General features: G+C 44.1%; 1 protein-coding gene across 1 annotated transcript in view; it reads left to right on the plus strand.

The window, feature by feature from the left end:
* Positions 1 to 8,939: 8,939 nt before the first annotated feature.
* LOC119942603 (amiloride-sensitive sodium channel subunit gamma-like) overlaps positions 8,940 to 12,144 on the plus strand; it is a 42,413-nt gene continuing 39,208 nt past the window's right edge. The window contains exon 1 of the mRNA XM_038763458.1: positions 8,940 to 9,039. The gene's annotated coding sequence lies outside the window, so the exon portion shown is untranslated. The remainder of the gene's footprint in view (positions 9,040 to 12,144) is intronic.

Raw genomic sequence — 12,144 nt, forward strand, 5'->3', positions numbered from 1 at the left:
TGTATATACAAAAGCACTGAGCATGTGAGTAAATAATTTCCTGAGTGCTAGAGATGGCTGATGAGGGTGCTGAGAAATAATCAGGGGAGGTTTTGTTTTGGGGGATTTTTATAACCCTTCTTGTTAAGTGCTTCCTATGTATCAGGTACTGTACTAAGCGCTGGGGTAGATACAAGTTAATCTGGTTCGTTCATTCATTCATTCAATCATATTTATTGAGCACTTACTGTGTGCAGAGCACTGTACTAAGCACTTGGAAAATACAAGTCGGCAACATATAGAGATGGTCCCTACCCAACAATGGGGTTGGGCACAGTCCCCGTCCCACATGGGGCTCAAGTATTAATCCCCATTTTACAGATGAGGAAACTGAAGCACAGCAAAGTTAAGTGACTTTCCCAAGGTCACACAGCAGACAAGTGGCAGGCTTTGGAGTAGAACCCAGGTCCTTTGACTCCCAGGCCCTTGCAATATCCATTAGGCCATACTGCTTCTCTAGGGTTTGTTGGAAGAGGTGGGATATTGGGAGAGCTTTGAATGTGGGGAGGGCTGTAGTGCCTTGGATTTGGGGAAGGAGGTAGTTCCAAGCCGGGGGGAGCAACGTGAACAAGGGGACAGAGTTGGGAAACTCAAGACTGAGGTGTTGCTAGATCATCATCATCATCATCATCATCAATCATATTTATTGAGCACTTACTGTGTGCAGAGCAATGTACTAAGCACTTGGGAAGTACAAGTTGGCAACATATAGAGACAGTCCCTACCCAATAGTGGGCTCACAGTCTAAAAGGGGAAGACAGAGAGCAAAATCAAACATACCAAGAAATAAATGGTTAGATGGCTGTCTAAATGGATGGCTGAGCTAGATGGTTGTCTTGGGAGAATGAGGGGAGTGATTTGGGGACTAGCAGGTGAGGAGAGCAGAAAAGTACAGTGGGGCGAGTTGATGGAAAGTCTAGAAGCTCATTGTGAGGAGTTTTGGCTCAATTCAGAGGGACACACGAAGCCAAAAGAGGATTTTGAGAAGAGAAGGGATGAAGGTCAAGCAACCCTCCAAGGTGATCAATGTATCAGGGAGTAGTATAGTTAGGAGGGAGGAGAAGCTGAGGCTAGATCAGCAAATGGGCTGACAGAAGAGTCTAGCCACAATATGTTCAGAGCTTGGACCAGGTTGGTAGTTGTTTGGGAACAGAGGAAGAAGTGGATCTCAAATAGGTTATACTGGAGGAACCTGCAAACGTTAACAGTAGATTGAATGTGAGCGTAGACTGTTAGCTTGTCCTCTAGACTGTAAGCTCATTATGGTCAGGGAACGTGTCTGCTAATTCTGCTGCATTGTAGTAAATTGTTAGGATGTTTGGTTTTGTTCTCTGTCTCCCCCTTTTAGACTGTGAGCCCACTGTTGGGTAGGGACTGTCTCTATGTGTTGCCAATTTGCACTTCCCAAGCGCTTAGTACAGTGCTCTGCACATAGTAAGCGCTCAATAAATATGATTGATTGATTGATTGATTGATTGATTGATTATGTACCAAACACTGTTCTAGGTGCTGGGATAGATAGCCCCTGTCCACATGGAGCTCACACTCTTTATTCCTATTTTACAGATGAGGTGACTGAGGCCCAGAGGAGTTGAGTGACTTGCCCAAGATCACACAGCAACATGGGTGGAACCAGGATTATAACCCAGGTCCTTCTAGCTCCCAGGCCTAGTGGCTAGAACACGGGCCTGGGAATCAGAAGGTAATGGGTGCTAATTCCACCTCTGCGACTTGTCTGCTGTGTGACCTTGGTCAAGTCACTTCCCTTCTCTGGGCCTCAGTTCCCTCATCTGTAAAATGAGCCTCACAGGAGACAGGGACTGTGTCCAACATGGTTTGCTTTTATCCACCCCAGCACTTAGTACAGTGCCTGGAACATAGTAGGCACTTAACAAATGCCAAAATTTTTTCAAGGTTCAGTTCTTGGTCCCCTTCTATTCTCCACCTACACTCACTTCCTTGGAGAACTCATTCACTCCCATGGTTTAAATTACCATCTCTATGCATATGGTATCCAAATCTACATCTCCTCTCTTGTTCTATCTCCCTCTCTCCAGGCTTGTATCTCCTCCTGCCTTCAGGACATCTCTACTTGGATGTCCTCCCACCACCTCAAACTCAACATGTCCAAAACAGAGATCCTTAATTTCCCTCCCAAACCGTGTCCTCTCCCGAACTTTCCCATCACTATAGACGGCACAAGCCCATAACCTTGTTATCATCCTTGACTCCATACTCTCATTCAACCCACATATCCAATCCGTCTCCAAATCCTGTCAGTCTCACCTTCACAAAATCCCCAAGATCTGCCCTTTCTTCTCCATCCAAACTGCTACCCTGCTAGTACAATCACTCATCCTATCCCACCTAAATTACTGCATCAGCCGCCTTTCTGACCTCCCAACCTTGTGCCTCTCCCCACTCCAGTCCATATTTTACTCCGCTGCCTGGATTATCTTTCTACAGAAACGTTCAGGGCATGTCCCCCCAAATCTCCAGTGGTTGTCTATCCACCTTCGTATCAAACAAAAACTCCTCACTATTGGTTTTAAAGCTCTTCTTCACCACGCCCCTCCTACCTCACCTCTTTGCTTTCCCTCTACATCCCAGCCTACACACTACACTCCTCTGGTACTAACCCTCTCACCGTGCTTAGATCTCACCTATCTTGCCACAGACCCCAGCCCACATCCTTCCTTTGTCCTGGAACACCCTCCCTCCTCAAATCCTCCAGACAATCTCTCTCCACCCCTTCAAAGCCCTACTGAAGGCACACCTCCTCCAAGAGTCCTTCCCAGATTGCCTCACTTTTCCTCATCTCCCATTCCCTTCCACCTCACCCTGACTCACTCCCTTTACTCTTCCCCCCCACCCCAAAGCACTTATGTATACATAAATATATATATATAATTTTATTTATTTATATTGATGCCTGTTGTTTGTATTGATGTCTGTTTCCCCCCATCAAGACTGTGAGCTGTTATGTATTGCTCTTTATTGCTGTGTTGTACTTTCCAAGTGCCAAGTACAGTGCTCTGCACACACTAAGCGCTCAATAAATATGATTGAATGAATGAATGAAAAGCACTTACTATGTGTCAAGCGCAGTTCTAAGCACTGGGGTGGATACAAGCTAATTAAATAGTCCTGGTCTGAGGGAGACAAATGGAGCTTTGGTGGATCTCTGCTCAGAGATTAGACTCAAGTCCAGGGATGCATTCCAATACCTCAGGAGCTACAGATCTGGTTTGATTGAATAGATTAAAATGCAGCACAAAGCCCCCTGGACTGCTAGTCATCCTAGAAACACCCCTTGCAGAAATCCAGTATGTAAACTATGGGTGACTGTGGCTTAGCCTTGATGTTAGAGAAATGAGCATATCTTTCCATTTCACTGAATGATTTTCACTATTCTCCCCAGTGTCCACAGGGCAGTGGCAGGGGTGGGAACCTACTGCATAAACAGAGCCAAGTTGGTACTGAAAGGTAGAGAAAAATGAGGTGGGTACAGTTGACTCAGTGGTAGATTTGGGATGTGAATACAGAGCCCTGAGGTAATTCTATGCTCATAGAATCTCATCAATTCTCTCAGTCAGACAGTCAATTAATTGTATTTATTGAGCACTTACTATATGCAGAGCACTGTACTAATGCTTGGGAGAGTACAATATAACAATAAACAGACACTTTCCCTGCTCACAACGAGCTTACAGTCTCTCTATGTGGTCCTTGCTGACTTTAAGTTAGGTAAATAATTAGAAGAGGGCAAATTTTCTAGGTCTCTCTGTGCCCGGTCATTTGGATTTCTAGCCATTCCTCCAACAGGCAGGAGGAGTCCAGCAAAATCAACATGTTCCCCAAATATTGGGACTGGAAAGAGGTGTAACGCAAAACTCAGAGGCAAAGCAGGAGTAGAGGTAGTGGGTGGGAAACGGGGGAGAGACATGAACAGAAAATGGAGATGAAGGTGGAGAAGGAGGGGAAGAGGAGAAAGGAAAGTGACACACTGAAAATGTAAACACTGAAGCAGCAGAAGCAGGCTAATCATCAAAAGGCCCGGCTTCTGAAGAGAGTTGGTGGAGTGGAATGGATCTTACACTTCCCCAGATGGGGTGATTCGGGTGTGGTAGAGAATGTCACTCGTATTTGGTTTGATATATACCTTGTTTGGACAATCTTGGGGATTCTGAGAGCCAGAACCAAAGTCCCAGCTGCCTGAAATGAGAGGGAGGTGAGGATGAATGGTCCCCATCAAAAAGGTCTGCTGTCAGAAGAATCATTTCATTCTTTAAGTAGTTTTTGATAACAGCTAGGCCCAAAGGTAGCTGTTTATTTTTGCCTCCAAATATATTGTGATATTTCAAGCATTCTGTTGATCTGTGCGGAGATTTTACACCGTCAGCCTCAAAGCAGTGTTACTTTTTATAGTCATACGAGCTGTCTCCTATTTATCTGAATTTGTTAAAATGTGTCAGCTTCGCATATGGAATAAGTGTGCAATTCTGGGGAAAATAACTATCCCTGACCCCTTTGTTTTGCCCTTAAGTTGGCTATAAAGAATTGTATAACCTTTCTGAATGGCCACATTTGACTTTGGAGGAACCCCAAAAGTGGAAGTGAGGAAATGTTTTTGACATAACTTGCAAACAAGTGTAGTGGCCTAATGGATACAGCATGGGCCTGGGAGTCCAAAGGACTTGGGTTCTAATCCCAGCTCCTGCACTTGTCTACTATGAGAACTGGGGCAAGTCACTTTACATCCCTGTGCCTCAGTTACCTCATCTGTAAAATGGGAATGAAGACCGGGAGTCTCATTTGGAACATCAACTGAATCCAACCTGATTATCTTGTATCAACCCCAATGCTTAGCACAGTGCATGGCACATAGTAAGCATTTAACAAATACCATTAAAAAAGTGTAAACGATTTGCCAGTTTCCAGTGTATTTCATCAAGCACTTAGTACAGTGCTCTGCATACAGTGAGCGCTCAATAAGTACAATTGAATGAATGAATGACTCAATCAATCAGCTATCCTTCATTTCCATATTTACTAAGTAGTAAAATCAACATTCTTTCTTGCTCACCCAACATAGAAAAAGTGACTAGGTGCTGTGTTATATAGGTATACAAATCAAGGCTTTCCATATATTCAAATACATATTTTATGTGTAAATAAAATCAAATATATAAGGCATTTTTTAAAAAATCTACAAAAAGAACTTCATAGAGCCATCAGTTTTCAGCCAAGCTGGGAGACAGTAATATCGGCATTGGAAAACAGAGCTGAGAGGCCCTAACGAGCAGTTTGGTGATGACAGGAATAAGGCAGCTATTTTTAAAAAGTCTCACTCCACTTATCTTTTCCTGTCCCAGTGCCAGCCTAGCCACCAAGATGCAACATAGTTTGGAACCCTCTCCCTCTCTCTCCCTCTTCTTCTCCCTCTTCCTTTCTCTCTGCAGCCAGAAGAGTGGAAGAAAGAAAGACAGGGGAAACGCTAATATGCCCCATGCTTTTTAAATAATTGGGGAGCTGACAGTGTCAGCAGAAGGGGACACTGTTACTGGGCTGCCCTTAACAAATACCATTAAAAATGAAAAAAAATGTGCAGGGGTTGTAGGGGGACTTTAGAGTTTATTATAGAACCATGAACTTTAGACTTTGTTTTTTTGCTTTTCTACCTGACATATTAGTAGAATACATATGTAATCTTAGGATGCACGAGCACTTAGACAAACACAACCTGTTGGGGGAAAAACAATGTGGTTACTGTAAGGGGAAAGCATGCCACCCTATCCGCTGAACTTCTTTGAAGGTGTATTTCCCAATAGAGGGGAATCAGAGGACATAATATATTTTGCCACTTAAATGGCTTTTAACAAGGTTTCTCAACAGGAGCTTTAGAATAAAGATACCAGTAATAACATGATTGGGGAGAATGTTCTGATATTGATAGAAAAATGGTTAAAAATGGGGGGAAAAGGCAGAGGCAAACACTTCTTAATATGGCAGATAGTGAGAATATGCACAAAAATTTGTACATCCTACTTTTGGGGATGGAGAAGTCTCAATAGCAGGGTCCCCTGGGATGTTATCTTTTGTGAGTAGTTACATCTTCATAAATGATGGAATGGGCAGTGAAATCTCTGAGTTGGCAGAGGACATTAAGCTCTTCAGATTGTGAAATGTCATGTAGATAGGGAAAAACTGGGGGAAGACTTCATCAAATGTCCTTCCCCTCTCGTCTTGTCTTATGCTATTGAATCATTTCCGACCCATAGCAACACCACGGACACATCTCTCCCAGAATACCCGCTCTCCATCTGCAATCGTTCTGGTAGAGTTTTCTTGGTAAAAATACGGAAGTGGCTTACCATTGCCTCCTTCCACGCAGTAAGCATGAGTCTCCGCCCTCGACTCTCTCCCCTGCTGCTGCTGCCCGGCCTGGATGAGTTTTGACTTGTAGCAGATTGCCTTCCACTCGTTAGCCACTGCCCAAGCTAGGAGTGGAATGGGTAGACCTCTGCTTGATTCTCCCTCCCATAACTGAGATTGGTAGAGTACTGAAAACTCTGCAGGTGTGACCTGAGAGGGGTTCTTCCCCTCACCAGCATGTATTTAAGAACATAAGACCATAAGGAAATACTTTTACTGAGTCAGGCCAATGGCCCTTCCAGTTCAATATTTGGATAAATTCAGAGCAGCATGGTACAGAATGGTCTTCTAGAGAGAATGCTGTGGATGTTATATGGTACTGCAATACTGCAGTTCCCTAGCAATTAGGATGAATGGCCTTTCCCAGTTTTTTATTGTTTTTTTAATGTATTTGTTGAGCTTACTATTAGCAAGCTTACTATTAGCAAGCTTACTATTTGTGGATGTTAGATGGTACTGCAATATTGCAGTTCCCTAACAATTAGGATGAATGGCCTTTCCCAGTTTTTTATTGTTTTTTTAATGTATGTGTTGAGCTTACTATTAGCAAGCTTACTATTAGCAAGCTTACTATTTAAGCACTTAACAAATACCATAATTGTTATTATTATTATTATTACTATGTGCCAGGTACTGTACGAAGTGCTGGGGTACATACAAGTTGATCACGGTGGACACAGTCCATGTCCCAGATGGGGATCAGTCTTAACTGCAGATAGGTGGTGGAGTAGGGATTAGAACCCAGGCCCTTCTGACACCCAGGCCTGTGTTCTATCCACTGCCATTCCTCTAAGCACCTTGTTGTAACGGTTACAGACAAAATACTGGGTTGAATGGACCACTAATCTGATTCAACAACGGCATTTCTTTATGTCCTTATCTTAAGAGGTTGAGGAAGGAACAAGGGAAGGAACACTAACTTGATATTTTGGTCTAGCCATGATAAAAGCATAGAACAACCTCCACCATCCACACCCAGAAAAAAAATGTAACTAAAAGAAGGTGTATCCCTTTAGTGGTGTGGGTTGGTCATGGTCATCTCAGGGATGCTTTTCACCACGGGGATAAAGCAGAGAGTTTGTTCATTGGACAAGCCGGTCTGCTTCTTCAGATGTGGTAAGGCTCGCTCTCCATTGTCAAAATGCAGTAAACCTTAGCACAACTGTTCAAAGAATTACAGACCACCCAAATAGCTTCATTCAGAAAAGGAGGGGGTTCTTTTGGCTGAATCAAAAGGCTGCCCAGGCAGTCTCTACTTGAGTGGGCAATTATGTCACCCTCTGCTGTGTGAACCAGCCCTAAGAATCCTGGGAATCCTGCTGGCTTTTGACCAATAATGGTTCCCATAGAAACTGGACAGGCCGACCCTTTCTAGCTGTTTACCCAGCATGAAGACTTCCATTCGTGCTGAACTCTTGGATGTCTAAACTCACCGGTTTGAACTATGTTTCTCAAATCATTTTCTGAATTTTTATCATCCGTGAATGGAAAGAATCCTTTCACAGCATGCCAGAGGGCAATAAATCTCTTTCCCCTACTCGCTTGTTAGACATAAAGTTGTTTTCAGTGGGTTGTGGGAAGGTTTAAAGAGCAGTAAAAGCTACAATAAATATTACTTGTACATTTCAGGAATCGAAGAGTTGAAAAACGATAGAAAACATAGGGGATTTATCCCTGTTTTAAATTAATTGTTTCCCAGCCTTCCTCTTTTGGATCATAAAGTATTTTGATTCCCAAGCTTATTTTTTTTAAAAAAAATCCCAAACTAAAAGGCTCTTGTGGCTGAGGCAGTAGTTGTATTGGAGAAAGTTTGAATGGCTTCCTAATGAATTTCACCAATTGATTGTGCACTTCCCAATGTGCTGTGTCATGTGCAATTAATTTTGCAGTGCTCTTTTCAGGCACATTCAGGTTTCTACTTTATATGTGAACACATTAAATATTTGGTAGTACTACCTTCCTTCAGAAATTGGAATCCTGAAACAAAGGATAGCTTGCTACACCTCCCATTCCTTCTCTAAGGCTGAGTAAGATTCATTTTGGTGACTGCTAGAAATCACTGGTTGGATTGAGGAGAACCCCTCTCTACTATCAAGAAGCAGCATAGCCTAGTGGTTAAAGCACAGGCCTGGGGGTCTGAAGAACCTAGGTTCTAATCCCAGCTCTGCTACTTGTCTGTTGTGTAAACTTGGGCAAGCCAATTAACTTCTCTGTGCCTCAATTACTTCATCTGCAAAATGGGGATTAACATTGTGAGACATATGGGACATGGACTGTGTCCAATATGATTAGCTTGTATCTACGCCAGCGCTAAGTACAGTGTCCAGAACATAGTAAATGTTTAACAAAATACCATTAAAAAACACAAACTCATTCTGATGCTCTCTCCAAGAAACTTGAGATGAGGGACGACCTAAAACTGATCCAGAAGAGCATTTAGAAAATTCCATTGCACCCAGTAGGCTTTTGATCTATAACACTCTCTAGGGTGACAACCTAGATCGACCAATTCCAGACCTGAAACTAACTGGTGTTTTACCAGCCCTAGACAGACTCCGACATGAAGTAAGTCAGTCTCTGGACTGGTTAAATTCTGTTCTTTGTTGGTCAGCAGATTCTTCAGTCTCTTGGGACATTTGGGGTTTTTTTTTTTGTTTTGTTTTTTGTTAGCTCTGATTGTTTGGGTTATGATGAATCTTCTTTTCATTGCTGCCAAATTGTATTTTCCAAGTGCTTAGTACAGTGCTCTGCACACAGTAAGCGCTCAGTAAATATGATTGAATGAATGAATAACTCTTCCCTTGAGCTTGGACTGGGGCATTCTGATTGCCAGCTGCAAGAGTCGTGACAGATTAACTCGTGGAGATCTGTACCAGAGCTGGAAAATGAGCTAAATCCTCCAAGTCTGGCAGTTGCAGGGAACTCAGTGGTGGGTGAGTTAAGGAGCCTGAAGCTTCTGGGGGTTTTTTTTGGTTTTTATTTTTTCATTTTAATGAAGCCTGAAATTTTCATTGGTATTGCCAGCTAACAAAGGGGAGAACCAGCCCACTCCTTCATGTCAGCAGTTTCAAGGTGCTTAGAAGATGACTCACAGGAACCAGAAACACTTTCTAAGCACCTGGGGTGCGGGCTCAAGGCATCAGTCAGTCAGTCAGTGAGTTAATTATATTTATTGGGCACTTACTGTGTGCAGAGCACTGTACTAAGCACACGAGAGAGCATAATATTACAATATAACAGACACATTCTCTACCCACAACCAGCCTACAGTCTAGAGGATGTAAGTTGGAGGTGGGTGGGAAGAGGAACTGTAGCAAGTCAATCCTCATAATACTACTAATAATAATTGTTAAGTGCCAAGCACTGTACTATGTGCTGGTATAGATCATCATCATCATCATCATCAATCGTATTTATTGAGCGCTTACTGTGTGCAGAGCACTGTACTAAGTGCTTGGGAAGTACAAGTTGGCAACATATAGAGACAGTCCCTACCCAACAGTGGACTCACAGTCTAAAAGGGGGAGACAGAGAACAAAACCAAACATACTAACAAAATAAAATAAATAGAATAGATATGTACAAGTAAAATTAATAGATAAATAAATAGAGTAATAAATATGTACAAACATATATACATATATACAGGTGATGTGGGGAAGGGAAGGAGGTAAGATGGGGGGATGGAGAGGGGGCGAGGGGGAGAGGAAGGAAGGGGCTCAGTCTGGGAAGGCCTCCTGGAGGAGGTGAGCTCTCAGTAGGGCCTTGAAGGGAGGAAGAGAGCTAGCTTGGCAGATGGGCAGAGGGAGGGCATTCCAGGCCCGGGGGATGACGTGGGCCGGGGGTCGATGGTGGGACAGGCGAGAATGAGGTACGGTGAGAAGATTAGCGGCAGAGGAGCGGAGGGTGCGGGGTGGGCTGTAGAAGGAGAGAAGGGAGGTGAGGTAGGAGGGGGCGAGGTGATGGACAGCCTTGAAGCCCAGGGTGAGGAGGTTCTGCCTGATGTGCAGATTGATTGGTAGCCACTGGAGATTTTTGAGGAGGGGAGTAATATGACAGATGGAGTAATAGGGCAGTAATAGGGCAGACAGCCAGATGGAGATGTCCTGAAGGCAGGAGGAGATACGAGCCTGGAGGGAAGGAGAGAGAGCAGGGGCAGAGATGTAGATTTGGGTGTCATCAGGATAGAGATGATAGTTGAAGCCATGGAAGTGAATGAGTTCACCAAGGGAGTGAGTGTAGACAGAGAACAGAAGGGGACCAAGAACTGACCCTTGAGGAACCCCTACAGTAAGGGGATGGGAGGGGGAGGAGGAGCCCACAAAGGAGACTGAGAATGAATGGCCGGAGAGATAAGAGAACCAGGAGAGGATGGAGTCTGTGAAGCCAAGGTTAGATAGCTTGTTGAGGAGAAGGGGGTCGTCCACAGTGTCGAAGGTAGCTGAGAGGTCGAGGAGGATTAGGATCGAGTAGGAGCTGTTGGATTTGGCAAGCAGGAGGTCATTGGTGACCTTTGAGAGGGCAGTTTTGGTGGAATGTAGGGGATGGAAGCCAGATTGGAGGGGGTCCAGAAGAGGGTTGGCGTTGAGGAATCCGAGGCAGTGGGTGTAGACGACTCATTCAAGGAGTTTGGAAAGGAATGGTAGGAGGAGGTAGGGTGATAACTAGAATGGGAGGTGGGGTCGAGAGAGGGTTTTTTTAGGATGGGGAGACGTGACAACATCTGGAGAAATAGTTTTGTCTGGCAGAGGAGAGGGCAGAGTTAAGGCAGGAAAGGATAAACTCAAAGTGAACGAGGTTGGCTTGGTGTTTAGACTTTCGCCAGCAGTGTTCAGCAGCTCGAGCATAAGAGTGAAGGAGGCAGACAGTGGCAGTGATCCAGGGCTGTGGCTTAGTGGTACGAGAGCGGCGAAGGGAAAGGGGAGTGAGAGAGTCGAGCTGAGTAGAGAGGGTTGAGTTAGAGTTGAGAACAGTAATCTGATCATCAAGATTGGGTAGAGAGGAAAGGGAGGCGAGGTGGGGTGTGAGGAGCTCAGAGAGACGGATGGGACTTCCTCTGAGTTGTCTCCATTCCCCAATTTTCTGCCATCTCTTAGCTTTGACCTAAGTTGATTCCCAGCACAAAGGAAAGCTGGAAGCATTGGTGGGGGAAGGAAAGTCATCCTTATAAAAAGTGTCCCTCCACAACCTGGGGTTGGGGTGAGGTGGGGGTTGGGTGGAGTCCCTGAAGTTACTCCTCACCTGGGATGCCATTTGACCTAGGGCCAGCCCTGTTCTCACCTACTTTTGTATTGTATCGTTACATTATTGTTAAGCACATCCTATGTGCCATTCATTCATTCATTCAATCATATTTATTCAATTCAATCAATGGTATTTATTGAGCACTTACTGTGTACAGAGCTCTGTACTAAGCGCTTGGGAAGTACAAGTTGGCAACATATAGAGACGGTCCCTACCCAACAGCGGGCTCACAGTCTAGAAGGGGGAGACAGACAACAAAACAAAACATATAAACCAAATAAAATAAATAGAATAAATCTGTACAAGTAAAAAAAATAAATAGAGTAATAAATATGTACAAACATATATGCATATATACAGGTGCTGTGGGGAGGGGAAGGAGGTAAGGCGGGGGGGATGGGGAGGGGGAGGAGGGGGAGAGAAAGA

Source organism: Tachyglossus aculeatus, chromosome 21 (assembly GCF_015852505.1).
Source record: "Tachyglossus aculeatus isolate mTacAcu1 chromosome 21, mTacAcu1.pri, whole genome shotgun sequence".
Classification (NCBI taxonomy): Eukaryota; Metazoa; Chordata; class Mammalia; order Monotremata; family Tachyglossidae; genus Tachyglossus; species Tachyglossus aculeatus.